Genomic DNA, 16805 nt, shown 5'->3' with positions numbered 1-16805 from the left:
TATCAAAGTACCGAACGCTAATCATATGAACGTGATGAAAACTAGCTTGACGATAATTCCCATGTGTCCTCGGGAGGGCTTTCCTTCATATAAGAGTTTTTCCAGGCATGTCCTTTGCTACAAAAAGGATTGGGCCATCGTGCTGCACCTTATTTACTTTTATTACTTGCTACTCGTTACAAATTACCTTATCACAAAACTATCTGTTACCGATAATTTCAGTGCTTGCAGAGAATACCTTACTGAAAACTGCTTATCATTTCCTTCTGCTCCTCGCTGGGTTTGACACTCTTACATATCAAAAAGGCTACGATAGATCGCCTACACTTGTGGGTCATCAAGACTCTTTTCTGGCGCCATTGCCGGGGAGTGAAGCGCCTTTGGTAGGTGGAATTTGGTAAGGAAAAATTGATATAGTGTGCTGAAATTTACTGTCACTTATTACTACGGAACATAATCCTTTGAGGGGCTTGTTCAGGGTATCTTCACCCCGACCAGTAGAGAAAAGAGTTGCTCCTCAACCTACTGAACCTACTGAAAATGTTTACTTTGAAGTTCCTTCGGGTATGATAGAGAAACTGCTAGCTAATCCTTTTGCAAGAGATGGAACATTGCATCCCAATTTACACTTAATCTATGTGGATGAAGTTTGTGGATTATTTAAGCTTGCAGGTATGCCCGGTCATGTTATCAAGAAGAAGGTATTCCCTTTATCTTTGAAGGGAGAGGCATTGACATGGTATAGGCTATGTGATGATATGGGATCATGGAATTACAAATGATTGAAATTTGGAATTTCATCAGAAGTTTTATCCTATGCATCTTGTTCATCATGATCGTAATTATATATATAAATTTTTGGCCTCGCGAAGGAGAAAGCATCGCTCAAGCTTGGGGGAGGCTTAAGTCAATGTTATATTCATCCCCCAATCATGAGCTCTCAAAAGAAATGATTATTCAAAAAAATTATGCTCGGCTTTCTCTCAGTAATCGCTCCATGCTCGATACTTCCTGTACTGGATCTTTTATGATGAAGACTATTGAATTCAAATGGGATTTATTGAAAAGAATTAAACGCAACTCTGAAGATTAGGACCTCGACAAAAGTAAGGAGTGAGGTATAACACCTAAGTTTGATTGTGTTAAATCTTTTATGGATACCGATGTTTTTCGTGAATTTAGCACTAAATATGGACTTGACTCTGAGATAGTAGCTTCTTTCTGTGAATCATTTGCTACTCATGTTGATCTCCCAAAGGAGAAGTGGTTTAAATATAAGCCTCCCACCGAGGTAAAATTAGTTGCTCCTATTAAAGTTGAAGAAAAGACTATCACTTATGATGATCCTGTTGTTCCTACTGCTTATATTGAGAAGCCACCTTTACCTGTTAGAATAAAGGATCATGCTAAAGCTTCAACTGTAGTCAACAAAACTAATATTAGGACACACAAACCCCCTGAGCAAGTTAAAATTGAACCAAAAATTGCTATAGTTAAAGATCTCTTGGCCGATAATATTGATGGGCATGTTATTTACTTCTGCAATGAAGCTGCTAGAATTGCTAGACCTGATGCTAAAAACAAACATAGACCTGTTGTAGGCATGCCTGTTATTTCCGTTAAAATAGGAGATCATTGTTATCATGGCTTATGTGATATGGGTGCTGGTGCAAGTGCAATACCTCATTCCTTATACGAAGAAATTATGCATGATATTGCACCTGCTGAGATAGAAGATATCGATGTTACCATTAAACTTGCCAATAGAGATGCTATTTCATCGGTTGGGATTGTTAGAGATGTTGAAGTCTTGTGTGGGATGGTTAAATATCCTGCTGATTCTCTAGTTCTTAGTTCCCCACAAGATAGATTTTGTCCCATTATATTTGGTAGACCCTTCTTGAACACTGTTAATGCTAGGATAGATTGCAAAAAGGATGTTGTTACTATTGGTTTGGGAGATATGTCTCATGAGTTTAATTTTTCTAAATTTAGTAGACAACCCTGTGATGAGGAATTGCCTAGTAAATATGAAATTATTGGTCTTGCTTCTATTGTCATGCCTCCTAGTGATCCTTTAAAACAATATTTGCTAGACCATGAAAATGATACGTATATGAATGAAAGAAGGGAAATAGATGAAGTATTCTTTAAACAGGGACTATTCTAAAACACAATTTGCCTGTTGAAATCCTAGGGTATCCTCCTCCACCCAAGGGTGATCCTATGTTTTAGCTTAAACCATTGCCTGATACTCTTAAATATGCTTATCTTGATGAAAAGAAGATATATCCTGTTATTATTAGTGCTAACCTTTCAAAGCATGAAGAAGAGAAATTTTTGAAAACTCTGAAGAAGCACCGTGCTGCTATTGGATATACTCTTGATGATCTTAAGGGCATTAGTCCCACTCTATGTCAACACAAAATAAATTTGGAGAAAGATGCCAAACCAGTTATTGATCACCAACGACGGCTAAATCCTAAGATGAAAGAAGTGGTAAGAAAGGAAATATTAAAGCTCCTTGAAGCAGGTATAATTTATCTCGTTGCTGATAGTCAGTGGATAAGCCCTGTCCATTGTGTCCCTAAGAAGGAAGGTATTACTGTCATTCCTAATGATAAAGATGAATTGATCCCGCAAAGAATTATTACAGGTTATAGGATGGTGATTGATTTCTGCAAATTAAATAAAGCTACTAAAAAAGATCATTACCCTTTGCCTTTGATTGATCAAATGCTAGAAAGATTATCCAAACATACACATTTTTGCTTTGTAGATGGTTACTCTGGTTTCTCTCAAATACCCGTGTCAGCTGATGATCAAGAAAAGACTAATTTTACTTGCCCTTTCGGTACCTTTGCTTATAGACGTATGCCTTTTGGTTTATGTAATGCACCTGCTACCTTTCAAAGATGCATGATGGCTATATTCTCTGACTTTTCTGAAAAGATTTGTGAAGTTTTCATGGATGATTTCTCTATTTATGGATCCTCTTTCGATGATTGCTTGAGCAACCTTGATCGAGTTTTGCAGAGATGTGAAGAAACTAACCTTGTATTGAATTGGGAGAAGTGCCACTTTATGGTTAATGAAGGTATTATCTTGCGGCATAAAATTTCTGAAAGAGGTATTGAAGTTGACAAAGCTAAAGTTGATGCTATTGAAATGATGTCGTGTCCCAAGGGCATCAAAGGTATAAGAAGTTTCCTTGACCATGCCGGTTTTTATAGGAGGTTCATTAAGGACTTCTCAAAAATTTCTCGGCCTCTGACTAACCTATTACAAAAAGATATTCCTTTTGTCTTTGATGATGATTGTGTAGAAGCATTTGAAATACTTAAGAAAGCCTTGATTTATGCCCCTATTGTTCAGCCACATGATTGGAATTTTCCCTTTGAAATCATGTGTGATGCTAGTGACTATGTTGTAGGTGTTGTTATAGGACAAAGAGTTGATAAAAAATTAAATGTTATTCAATATGCTAGTAAAACTCTAGACAATGCCCAGAGAAATTATGCTACTACTGAAAAGGAATTCTTAGCAGTTGTAGTTTCTTGTGATAAGTTCAGACCTTATATTGTTGATTCTAAAGTAACTATTCACACTGATCATGCTGCTATTAAATATCTTATGGAAAAGAAAGATGCTAAACCTAGACTTATTAGATGGGTTCTCCTGCTACAAGAATTTGATTTGCATATTATTGATAGAAAGGGAGTTGAGAATCCCGTTGCAGACAACTTGTCTAGGTTAGAGAATGTTCTTGATGACCCACTACCTATTGATGATAGCTTTCCTAATGAACAATTAGCTGTCATAAATGCTTCTCGCACTGCTCCATGGTATGCTGATTATGCCAATTACATTGTTGCTAAATTTATACCACCTAGTTTCACATACCGGCAAAAGAAAAAGTTTTTCTATGATTTAAGACATTACTCCTGGGATGACCCGCACCTTTACAAAGAAGGAGTAGATGGTGTTATTAGAAGTTGTATACCTGAGCATGAACAGGAATAGATCCTACGCAAGTGTCACTCCGAAGCTTATGGAGGACACCATGATGGAGATAGAACTGCACATAAGGTATTGCAATCCGGTTTTTATTGGCCTACTCTCTTCAAGGATACCCGTAAGTTTGTCTTATCTTGTGATGAATGTCAAAGAATTGGTAATATTAGTAGACGTCAAGAAATTCCTATGAATTATTCACTCGTTATTGAACCATTTGATGTTAGGGGCTTTGATTATATGGGACCGTTTCCTTCCTCTAATGGGTATACACATATTTTACTAAGTGGGTAGAAGTTATTCCAACTTGTAGTGTTGATCATAACACCTCTATTAAGATGCTTAAAGAAGTTATTTTTCCAAGGTTTGGAGTCCCTACATATTTAATGACTGATGGTGGTTCACATTTTATTCATGGTGCCTTTCGTAACATGCTTGCTAAGTATGATGTTGATCATAGAATTGCATCTCCATATCACCCACAGTCTAGTGGCCAAGTAGAATTGAGTAACAAAGAGCTCAAATTAATTTTGCAAAATACTGTTAATAGATCTAGAATGAATTGGTCTAAGAAACATGATGATGCATTATGGGCTTATAGAACTGCATATAAAAATCCTAAGGGTATGTCTCCGTATAAAATGGTTTATGGAAAAGCATGTCACTTACCTCTTGAATTAGAACAAAAGGCATATTGGGCCATCAAAGAGCTCAATTATGATTTCAAACTTGCCGGTGAGAAGAGGTTATTTGACATTAGCTCACTTGATGAATGGAGAACCCGAGCCTATGAGAATGCCAAACTGTTTAAAGAAAAAGTTAAAAGATGGCATGACAAAAGGATACAAAAGCATGAGTTTAATGTAGGTGATTATGTGTTGCTATTCAACTCTCGTTTAAGATTTTTTTTGCATGCAAACTCCTCTCTAAATGGGAAGGTCCTTACATCATCAAGGAGGTCTATCGTTCCGGTGCCATAAAAATCAGCAACTTTGAAGGCACGAATCCGAGGGTGGTGAACGGTCAAAGAATCAAACATTATATCTCAGGTAATCCTATAAATGTTGAAACTAATGTTATTGAAACTGTAACCCTGGAGGAATACAGAAAAGACACTTTCCAGAACGTTTGGACTCTGAAAAGGAATAGGTATGTGGTACGGTAAGTAAACCGACTCCAAAACAGTTCTAATGGCATTTTTTCTCCGTTTTGGAATATTTAAGAAAATAGGAAAATAATTAGTCTGGGAAGGACACGAGGCGTCCACGAGGGTGGAGGGCGTGCCCTACCCCCCTGCCTCGTGGGCACCGCATGCGCTCTCCGGACTCTGTTTTCTTGCACGATACTTCTTTTGGTCGGTAAAAATTCATTATATAATCTCCCAAAGGTTTTGACCAACGTATCACACAAATATCCTCTGTTCTTGTTTCAGGCTGTTTTTCTGACAGATCTAGATCACCATGACGTCTCCAAGTGCCCCCAAGGATAGTTCTTCGAGAAGGTCATCAACACCTACCTTGCGGAAGTGCTACAACATCCTCAAACCATTGAGATGCGTGAGGGGTTGCTACACATCCGCGATGTTGGGGGACCAAGGAGGACCGGAAGCGTGGAGACAAGGCTCGAGGCAATGGAGCAACAAGTTTTCAAGTGTCAGGAGATGGTGGAGCATGGACTCGACTCCAATCACATAATGATCACGGAGTTCACCAACAACCACAAGATGGATGCCAAGGACATTGGGGAGGCCATCTTCAAGCTTCATGAGAAAATCGACCACCTCCAAGCCCAGATCTATGACCTGCAAAATCAAAATTGTGAGTATGAATATAGATTCAAGATGACGAGTTTGGCTGCAGATTTAAGGATCCCAAAGACTCGATCATCCTTCTATGATGGTGAGCCTATGCCTTGGAAGAGGGGCGACAAGCCTACATCATCAACAACTCCATCTCCTTCACCGGCAAAAGAGATATAAACACATGGGTATGGGCACTCCCCTAGGCAACTGCCAAGCTTGGGGGAGTGCCCCGGTATCACATCACCATCACTTTTATCTTTACCATTTTTCTTAGTTCGATCCTTTTGATAATATCTTGATCTAGTAGAATAAAGTTTTATTATGATCTAGTTGTGAGTTTTTCTTTACGATCTTCCTATGTAATTGAGTCTGTGATATATATATATATATATATATATATATATATATATATATATATATATATATATAAAGACTAGTGTTGAGTCAAGGGCTTGATTATTTTACTATGATCTTGAGGGAATAAAATAAAAGAGAAGGAAATAAAAAGAAATAAAGAGATCATATGGATCTTATGGAGAGTAATGACTTCACATATAAAGAGTATGATGAATAAAAGTTGTTGAGAGTGGACAAACATAGTTTTGGTCATCGTTGCAATTAATAGGAAGTAATAAAGAAAGAGAAGTTTTCACATATAAATATACTATCTTGGACATCTTTTATGATTGTGAGCACTCATTAAGGTATGATATGCTAAAGATTTGACGTTGGACAAGGAAGACAACGTAATGGGTTATGTTTTCTTACATCTAAGAAAAATTATATTGTCATGGATCATCCAACATGTTGAGCTTGCCTTTCCCTCTCATGATAGCCAATTTCTTTGCACCAAGTAGAGATACTACTTATGCTTCCAAATATCCCTAAACCCGTTTTTGCCATGAGAGTCCACCACACCTACCTATGGATTGAGTAAGATCCTTCCAGTAAGTTTTCATCAGTGCACAAAAAAATGCTCTCTAAATATGTATGATCTATTAATGTGGAGAAAATAAGCTTTATACGATCTTGTGATGTGGAAGAAATAAAAGCGACGGACTGCATAATAAAGGTCCATATCACAAGTGGCAATATAAAGTGACATTCTTTTGCATTAAGATTTTGTGCATCCAACAATAAAAGCGCATGACAACCTCTGCTTCCCTGCGAAGGGCCAATCTTTTACTTTTATCTTCCACCTTATATAAGAGTCATGGTGATCTTCACCTTTCCTTTTTACATTTTATCCTTTGGCAATCACAATGTGTTGGAAGGATCCTGATATATATGGCTAATTGGATGTGGGTTTTCATGAACTATTATTGTTGACATTACCCTTGAGGTAAAACGTTGGGAGGCAAAACTATAAGCCCCTGTCTTTCACGTAGGGAGGCAGCTTTGACTTAGCAGCAGGCTTATTGACACAGTCGCGAGAGGATTCATTCTACCCCCCGTCTAAGTCGGAGCTACAACAGGCATATTGATGAACCGGCCGTATCAAGCAGTGCGTGAAACCGTAACCCGCTGTGAGGCCATAACCCGACAGGAGGCGATGCTAATGCGCAAGATGTGGTGGACCATGGTAGAGCACGTCGAGAAGCCGAGATAGTAGTGCAGTACACAGCCCGTCAGCTTACTCCGGTTCGTCCAACTACTTCGGTGGAACCAGGCGTGGTTTTCAGTTCTTTGGGGGTGCTGCGTCTTACCCCAGCCATACGTAACGTACGGCTACCCAAGGACTTCAAGGATCCTCTTCAGGTGCCCAATTACACTGCCGATTTACCCCCGAATCATGGGTTGAGAGCTATGAAATGGCGATGGAGATGCTGGACGTGGATGATGCGGCATGTGCTAAGTACTTCATCATGATGTTGGAAGGGACAGCTCGTACTTGGTTAAAAAGTTTACCAGCTAACTCCATCGGGTCACGGGCCAAGTTAAAAAGCCGGTTTATCCAGAAATTGAAAGCCACGTGCAAACAACCTATGTCAATTGTGGACTTAGCTGCCTGTGTTCAAGAGGAGGGGGTCCACAACCCATTGGGTGAAGAGGGTCTCAGCTATTCTATATTCATCAGATCGCATCAATGCTGACACGGCAGTCTTGACATTGGAAGGCAATTGCCGGTTTATGCCCTTGAAGCTGAAGTTGGGAAGACTCAAGCGTCACTACAATGACATGGCCACGCTTATGGCAGCCCTGGTTAAATATGCCGATTCAGATAGTACCAAGGACCCTGAGTCCGAGGATGAAAAGACGGGGAAGGGAAAGAAGAATGGTAGTGCCAAGGGGCAGCAACATAACCCGGCGGGTCATGGGAACAACGGTAAGCGCAAGGCGGATAACAGCTTGGATTTTGTGGCTAATACCAACACCCAGGATAATGGTCAGCGCCGTAAGGGTAAATCGCCCCAGCGGGGTAGATGTTCAGGTCCCAATCTGGAACGCCTGTTAAATGAGCCTTGCCCAAAGCACGGGTCGCGAGAGAGGCCAGCTACGCACCTTTCGAAGGATTCTTTCATCATGCAGGAGTTTAAAAATTCAAGTTCTTTTCAATACGACCAGGGACCGCCCGACGGTTCAGGAGGCGGTTCTCATGGGCCGGGTTACGGTGGAGGCAACTCATGTTCAGGATTTCAAGGCAATCAAACCGAACATGGTAATCAAGGGAATGAGAGTAACCAGGGTGGTTACAATCATCAGGGGGTCAACAGCAGCAACAATTGGGTTATCAGAGTAATCCGAAGTAGTTGAATAGTGGGCAGTATCATGTCTTCACCACTAGCCTATGTAAGCATGATCAGAAACTGCATAAGAGGGCAATAAATTCCGTTGAACCGGCGGTGCCCCGTTATCTACGCTGGCCTGAACAGCCCATTTTGTGGAGTTGAGAGGATCATCCACCTCGGGTTGATAATCCGGGTCATCTGGCCTTAGTGGTGGCACCTCAGGTTGGGGGGTACAAGTTCACCAAGGTACTCATGGATGGAGGGAGCAGTATTAATATCCTTTATTATGAAACCATCCATCGTATGGGGTTGACAGATATGAATCTTAAACCATCGAACACTGTCTTTCATGGTGTGGTGCCTGGTAAATCGGCGTACCCAGTGGGTAAGATAGCTCTAGAGGTTGCTTTTGGAGATCATCATGATTCAAGATCAGAAACATTGACTTTTGAAGTGGTGAAAATCAAGAGCACATATCATGCCCTGTTTGGACGACCGGCTTATGCTAAGTTCATGGCAAGATTGCTTTTGAATGTGAGCCAGAAGATTGCTTTGGAATGTGAAGAAGGTGATGCGGCGTATGCTGAGTCGGTTTGTGCAACACATGAGTTGATGTTTTACAAAGACAATGTTGATCCGGCAGATATGACTTCTCTGAAAAAGCCAACTACAGAGCTTGATCTAGCTTTGAAGTTTAAATCGGCCAAGGAGACTAAGTTGGTTGACTTTGTTCCTGGCGATTCATCCAGGCAGTTCAACATCAGCGCTAACCTGGATCCGAAATAGGAAAGCGCGCTCATCGAGTTCATCCGTGAGAACCGGGACATCTTTGCATGCAAGCCTTCTGACATGCCAGGTGTACCGAGGGAACTCGCTGAGCACACTATTAATATAGATCCTAAGTTTAAACCGGTCAAGCAGTTTCTCCGCCGCTTCAATGAAGAAAGGCGCAAGGCTATTGGTGAGGAGGTAGCCCGGCTCTTGGCCGCAGGGGTTTATCGTGAAGGTTTTTCACCCTGAGTGGCTAGCTAATCCGGTGATGGTGCTTAATAAGAACGACACTTGGCGTATGTGTGTGGACTACACAGATCAGAACAAGGCATGTCCAGCTGATCCCTTTTCTCTCCCTCATATTGATCAAATCATTGATGCTATGGTGGGTTGTGACCATTTGTGTTTTCTGGATGCTTATTCTAGTTATCATCAGATCAAAATGGCAGTTAAGGACCAGGAGAAGACAACTTTTATAACTCCCTTTGGAGCCTTTTGCTATCTATCAATGCCTTTTGGGCTCAAGAGTGACCAGGGGACTTATCAGCGTTGTGTACATAATTGTCTTCGCAATCAGATCGGGCGCAATGTTAATGCTTATGTGGACGATATTGTGGTGAAGTCCAGAAAGGAGACATTGATAGATGATTTGAAGGAGACTTTTGATAACCTCCGAGTTTATAAGATGATGCTTAATCCGGCCAAATGTGTCTTTAGTGTACCGGCAGGCAAGCTCTTGGGTTTTCTGGTGTCCAACAGGGGCATTGTAACTAATCCGGAGAAAATCAAAGTGTAACATCCCAAATTTTCATTTTGGAATGTTATACATTAGATCATCATGCATATCATATTTTATTTTTCTTTTGCTTGATCCTAGAATTTCTACGCAACTCAAGGACCCACGGAGAGAGTTGGGGAATTCATTATTTTCATATTTGAGTTTTCTCAAATTTTGAGAATAGGATCATTTGATTTATATTATTTTATCATCAATTATTTCTATTACCAAAATATGAGAGAGGGAATAAAATGACTTTCCCAAAATAAAGAAATATTGAGGATTTAATAATAAAATCAAATAAGATTTTATTTCGGAGTTTTTCGTTATTTTATTTGAATTTAGGAAAAATGTGTGTTTTCCAAAATTGCATTTAGGCCCCAAATAAATGTTCACCTTGTGCGGCTTGATTTTAGAAGCCCGGGAAAATTTATTTCGGGATTTTTAGAGTCCGTTTAGTATTTCTTTTTATTTTTTCTTCTGCGCGTAATTATTTAAAAAAACGAACCGACCTAACGGGTCGTGTCCGACCCGGACTCCTGGCCCGGTCGCCTTTATAAGCCGGGGGGGAGGCCCAGCCGAAGCCAACTGCCTGCGCCCCCCGAAACCCTAGCTGCGTCGCCCCGCCGCCGCCAGACGCCGCCGCCTCGCCGCCGCACGCCGCCCGAGGATGCCTCGAAGTCCGTGCCAGTTTTTTTATTTTTTTCGAAAAACCGTTCGGTTTTTCCGTCGGTTTTTCGTCGGTTTTTTTAGTTTCGTTTTTTTCAAATAGATTGGTTTTTCCGATTTATTTAAATAGTGAGCGTTCGTCCGTTCGTTCGTTCTAGCGAACGTTCGTCGTTTTTCTTTTTCTCGGATTAAATCCGCGATTTTTCTGATCGCGATTTGTTATCCGATTTTCGTTTTAGTATAACTTTTCGCTCGTTTATCGGAATCAGGCGATTCAAGCGCCTAGAGTTTCGTCTCGAAACCCTCTATTCGTTTAACCAACTTAAACAAGTTTTTGCTACTGTAAAATTTGCCTTAGATCCAGATTAGTAGAACGAAGTTGTTTTCTTTTGCCGTTTGACTTTCGTTGCTTCGTTCGATTTGATTCTTTTTGCCAATAGGAGTTCTTAAGTTGAACTATCTGGTTACATCTCTTATTTGAGTTTTACATGTGCATTAGATGAGTACTTATTGTATGCTTGTTTGTTTGTCTGCGATAGAGTACCCGAGTGCACCGCTTGTTACTTCGAATCGCTAGGTTTCCCGGATCATCAGCAAGGCAAGTAACACTTTGATCATACTTTTTCTACTACCCAGTTTTATTGCATTAGATCAATCCTCACACATTGCATGATTAAGATCTAATTAAATTGTGGGATGGGAAGTAGTTAAGGTAGTACCTATTACCTTTTTATTATCAAACCTTTCGGAGTTACTTCTACGTTTGCTTATTATGCTATGCTATGCTAGTAGACATGGATTGGGTGAGTGATATCCATGACAGATGTGAGTTTGTTAAATTAATGGTTTATCTAAGGTGGCAACTTAAACACACATCTGGGTGGATTGAGGCACCTGGGTAATCCAGGATTTGCCTGTTTTCTTTTGGACCGCCACCCAGGCTCAAAGGGATCATGAGATTATTCATACGAGAAACTTCCGTGTGCAGCCACAAGCTATTATGGGCTCTAGCATAGTTGACTAAGTCGTGCAAACTCTTACAGTGGTAGACTAGCAGATGTAGGGGATGTAGGTGGTACGGTCTACCCGATCGTAAGGTCTTAGCGCTTCTGAAAGACTATGTCTCGGTCATCCGTCTTCTCAAACACCATGTAGTGCGAGAAACCAAACAGAGGCGATCGAGTCTTGTGCGGAAAAGTGCGCAAACCTCTGCAGAGTGTAATAAACTAATCATGGTTAGCCGTGTCCTCGGTTATGGACATCTTGAGTATCTAGTACCTGGATTATCATGTGAATCTCAACATGTTACTCTAAATTAATTTTGTTGGGTTTTGTTAATGATATTATTTTTAATTGGGATTGAGGATGCTATCAACCATTCTCAATGTTTAACAACCACCATGATAGTTAAATAAATTTATTCCTTTGTAGTAGGGAAAAATTGGCTTTACGCAAAACTGTAACCATAGAGCTTTCCACCAGCCAAATGTGCATATAGTATAGTTGTTTCATTCCATTACTCTCTATGTGTTACATTGCCAGCATATTCCATGTGCTGACCCGTTTCGGGCTGCAACGTTAATGTTGCAGACTTTTCAGACGACGATTAAGGAGTTTTAGGTCGTTGTTCTATACTCAGTGATGCCGTTGGAGTTGATGGACTCACTTATCTTCCAAGCCTTCCGCTGTTATCGTTATCAGATGGCCTTAAGACATATTTATTGTAATAAGTTCTCTCTTGAGACACTTGATGTAATAAGTGTGTGATTGCAACTCTGTTATAAATCCTCCGAGTATTGTGTGGTGTCAGCATTACTGATCCAGGGATGACACCGGAGCACAGAGATCAGACTATTTGAGGTCTGGTCACTACACAAAGCTATTACGTCTCTGGCTAAATCGGCGTGTATTAATGATGTTCAGCGTCTGGCGGGTCGAATTGCAGCCTTGAGCCGGTTTATCAGTCGATTAGGGGAGAAGGCCATCCCTTTGTATCAGATGCTGAAGAAGATAGATGACTTTGTTTGGAGTGAGGCTGCCAATGAAGCCTTTGAGAGTCTAAAGCGGCAGCTAGCTGAGCTGCCTGTCCTTGCTGATCCTATTGATAAAGAGCCCTTGTTGTTATATGTGGCTGCTAATGCCCGGGCTGTTAGTGTGGCTATTGTTGTGGAGCGCAAGGAGGCTGGAAAGGAGTATTCGGTTCAACGGCCGATTTATTATATCAGTGAGGTGCTTATTGAGTCTAAGCAGAGGTACCCACATTGGCAGAAGCTAGTATGTGGAGTTTTCATGGTGAGCCGGAAGCTCAAGCACTATTTTCAGGGTCATCCTATCATTGTGGTCAGTTCCGCCCCCTTGGGGGATATCATCCAAAATAGAGAAGCAACTGGTCGGATTGCCAAATGGGCTATTGAGCTTGGACCTCACGGGTTAAAATATAGGCCTCGCACAACAATCAAATCCCAAGCACTTGTGGACTTCATCAATGATTGGACAGAGTTGCAGGCACCGGAGGAAAAGCTAGATAACACTTATTGGACTATTCATTTTGATGGGTCCAGACAATTGGAAGGCTCGGGGGCTGGAGTCATATTAACTTCCCCACGAGGAGATAAGTTTTGTTATGTTCTCCATTTAATGTTCTCTTGCACTAACAATGCAGCTGAATATGAGGCCTTGCTCCTTGGTCTTCGGATGGCTAAGGAGATGAATTTAAGCCGGGTTAAGTGCTTTGGTGACTCGGACCTAGTAGCTCAACAGGTGTCTGGCACTTGGGATTCCAAGGATCCACTCATGGTGGCGTATCGACGAGAGGTGGACATAGTGGCTGGTCATTTCAAGGGTTATCAGGTTGAACATATAGACCCGGCAAAAGAATGAAGTGGCAGATGCTTTAAGTCGCTTAGGATCTCAACGTAAACCGGTGCCACCCAATGTCTTTCTGGATGTGCTGCATAATCCGTCAGTCAAAATACCTACAGAGGAGGATTTGGCTATTCCTGACCCGGAGGCTCAGTTGGTGGCGGCTCTTCACGTTCTTCCGGATTGGACGGTCCCATACCTGGCGTACATGAACCGGGGTGAGTTACCGGAGGATGAAACCTTGGTCAGGCAGATAATCCGGTGATCCAAGTCAATGACCATTGTCAATGGGGAGTTACATCATTGTAGTGTAACAGGGGTGTTTCAGCGTTGTGTGTCCCCTCAAGAAGGCTGTGAGATTTTGCGTGAGATCCACGAAGGAGATTGTGGTCACCACGCCGGTTCAAAATCCTTGGTGGCTAAGGCCTTTCTTCACGGCTTCTATTGGTTGACGGCTCATGCTGATGCTAAGGATTTGGTAAAGCGGTGTGACGGGTGTCAGAAGTTTGCACGCCGCGCTCATGTTCCGGCTCAAGAATTAGGGATGATTCCAATCACTTGGCCGTTTGCAACTTGGGGGCTAGATATGGTTGGGACCTTTAAGAGATCCAAGGACAAGAAGACCCACCTACTGGTGGCGGTTGATAAGTTCACCAAGTTGGTAGAGGCAGAGCTAGTCAGTAAGTGTGATGCGGCCACGGCGGTTCAATTCATCAAAAAGGTGATCTTCCGTTTTGGTTTTCCACACAGCATCATAACTGATAATGGTACTAATCTATCCAAGGGTGCTATGGACGAATTTTGTCAACGTGAGCACATCCGGCTTGACGTATCATCAGTGGCTCACCCCCAATCTAATTGTCAAGCAGAGAGAGCCAATCAAGAGATTTTGAGAGGCATGAAGCCCTGGCTTATGGTTCCTTTAAAGCGGACGCCGGGTTGTTGGGTGGAGGAGTTACCTTCCGTGTTATGGAGTATTAACACCACACCGAACAGATCTACGGGTTACACGCCTTTCTTCATGGTTTATGGAGCAGAGGCGGTTCTCCCTAGTGACATCCGTCATGACTCGCCCCGTGTGGTGGCTTATGTTGAAGCTGATAATGAGAAAGCATGTCAGGATTCATTGGACCGGTTAGATGAGGAACGTGATATTGCAGCGGCTCGTTCGGCGATTTACTAGCAAGATCTCCAACATTATCACAGCCGCCGGGTTAAAACCAAAACTTTTCAAGAAGGTGATTTGGTGCTCTGGCTCATCAAGGATCAGAATTATATGCACAAGTTGTCCCCACCTTGGGAAGGACCTTTTGTGGTCAGCAAAAATCTGCACAACGGATCATACTACCTTATCGATGTTCGAGAGCACAAAGACTCACGTAAATCGGAGGAGGAGACCCAACGGTTGTGGAATATAGCTCATCTTCGGCCTTACTATACTTGAGCCACATGCTCTTCTTATGTACATATTTATGACAATGTATATATTATGATCAATATAATAAACCGGAGCCTCAACTAAAGCGGGGTCTCTGTTGTTTTTATTACATCATGAGTGATTACATGGGGTCTTCTGTTTATAAAGCGGAGTCATGTTGACCCGGCTTATAAAGCCACACATATCAAAGGAAATCACTAGGGAGCTTGGTCGTATTCGAACCATAGCTACACCTCTTGATCGGCTTAAGTCCAAAAGGAAATCACTAGGGGGCTTGGTCGTATTCGAGCCATAGCGACACCTCTTGATCGACTTACGGCCAAAAGGGAATCATGTGGGGCCAAAGAGAGTGTTGCAACAGCATAACTCAAACATAGGCACCCACCGAGCACAGCTCAAATGTTGCTTGGGGGCTCTTTGCTTCTCAAATAACAAAGAGCTTGCACCCTTGCAATAGGCTATCAAGACAGGCTTGGAAGCCAGGTGTATTCACCTAAAATCCCGGCTTATCCTGCCTTTTTTTAAGTAAGCCACTCCGTCCAGGTAAACCTGGTATGACCCGCCGAACGTTTGACAAGTCAATATCATAGACCCTGAACTTGTCAAAGTTAAAACAACGATTGGTTAATGATTGAGGTCCATCTTAAAAGGCTTTGAAAAATGGTTTAACTCAGTGGCCTGGCAGCCCATGAAAAGCCTCGATTTAGGGCCTGGCAGCCCATGAAAAGCCTTGCATGTTCTCTTTGTGTTTTTATTTGGCGAGTTTTTCTCCTCTGGTGAGATTTTTAAATAGCTTATGATAAACCGGCGTTTATTGACCCGGGTTGGATTTCAATGATAAGTTGTTAGTACATGATCAATTATAATCCGGAGTTTATTGACCCGGTCTGGTTTTTGACTACAAGTCAACAGTATTATATGTTGATACACCGGTGTTTATTATAACCCGATACAGTTTTATCATAAACCGGCACAACATGGAAGGAGTTATCAATACTCCAGATTGGGGTTATCACCCTAAATATACAAAAGTTGGTCAACCAATAGTACGATACGATATCACAGGTATCGTCTTTTTTATCTTTGATTTTTTTTCAAAGTACAGCCTCATTATCAATCCATAGGCCATATATTTGGGCATCATGACCCGTCCAGCGGTAAACCGCCAGGACACTTTCAAATTTCTTGTATGCGGGAACAATTTATATAACACCGCTACGGATTATGAACATAATATATCCTAAAGCATGGTGGATTAGCAGTATCAGGCAAAATAAGTATGCACGATGGCATAGCAGACCAAGTGTTTTCAACTAGCCTATTTCAAGGCACTTTAAATGCCCGAGAAAATAATTGTTTGACAAAGTGTGGCAGTACACAGAAGGCTAAACCGGCCTCCGATCATGACTCGTCACCGGGCTGAGTTGAAGGCTGTGGATTGTCCTGTGCTGGTGCATCTTCCTCCTCTCTACCCAGTGGCTGGAAGTCAATGGTTGCCCAATCGATTCCAGTTAAGGCTTGGAACACAGCTTCATCACTTATATGGTTTGAGGGGTCAACATCAGGGGCATGGGTGTGCTTAAGGATTGGCGGAATAGGATATTCTACATCATGTGTTGGCGTAGGAAGTCTTTTATGATCAGAGTCATAAACCGGCTGATAGTGAGAGAGATCTGTTTCTACGGCCAATTTGCTCGCTATGGGGCGCATTTCTTTTGTCAGACTTCGAAGATCATCATTGTT

This window comes from Triticum dicoccoides, chromosome 1A (assembly GCF_002162155.2).
Source record: "Triticum dicoccoides isolate Atlit2015 ecotype Zavitan chromosome 1A, WEW_v2.0, whole genome shotgun sequence".
NCBI lineage: Eukaryota > Viridiplantae > Streptophyta > Magnoliopsida > Poales > Poaceae > Triticum > Triticum dicoccoides.
This window is presented reverse-complemented; position numbering follows the sequence as displayed.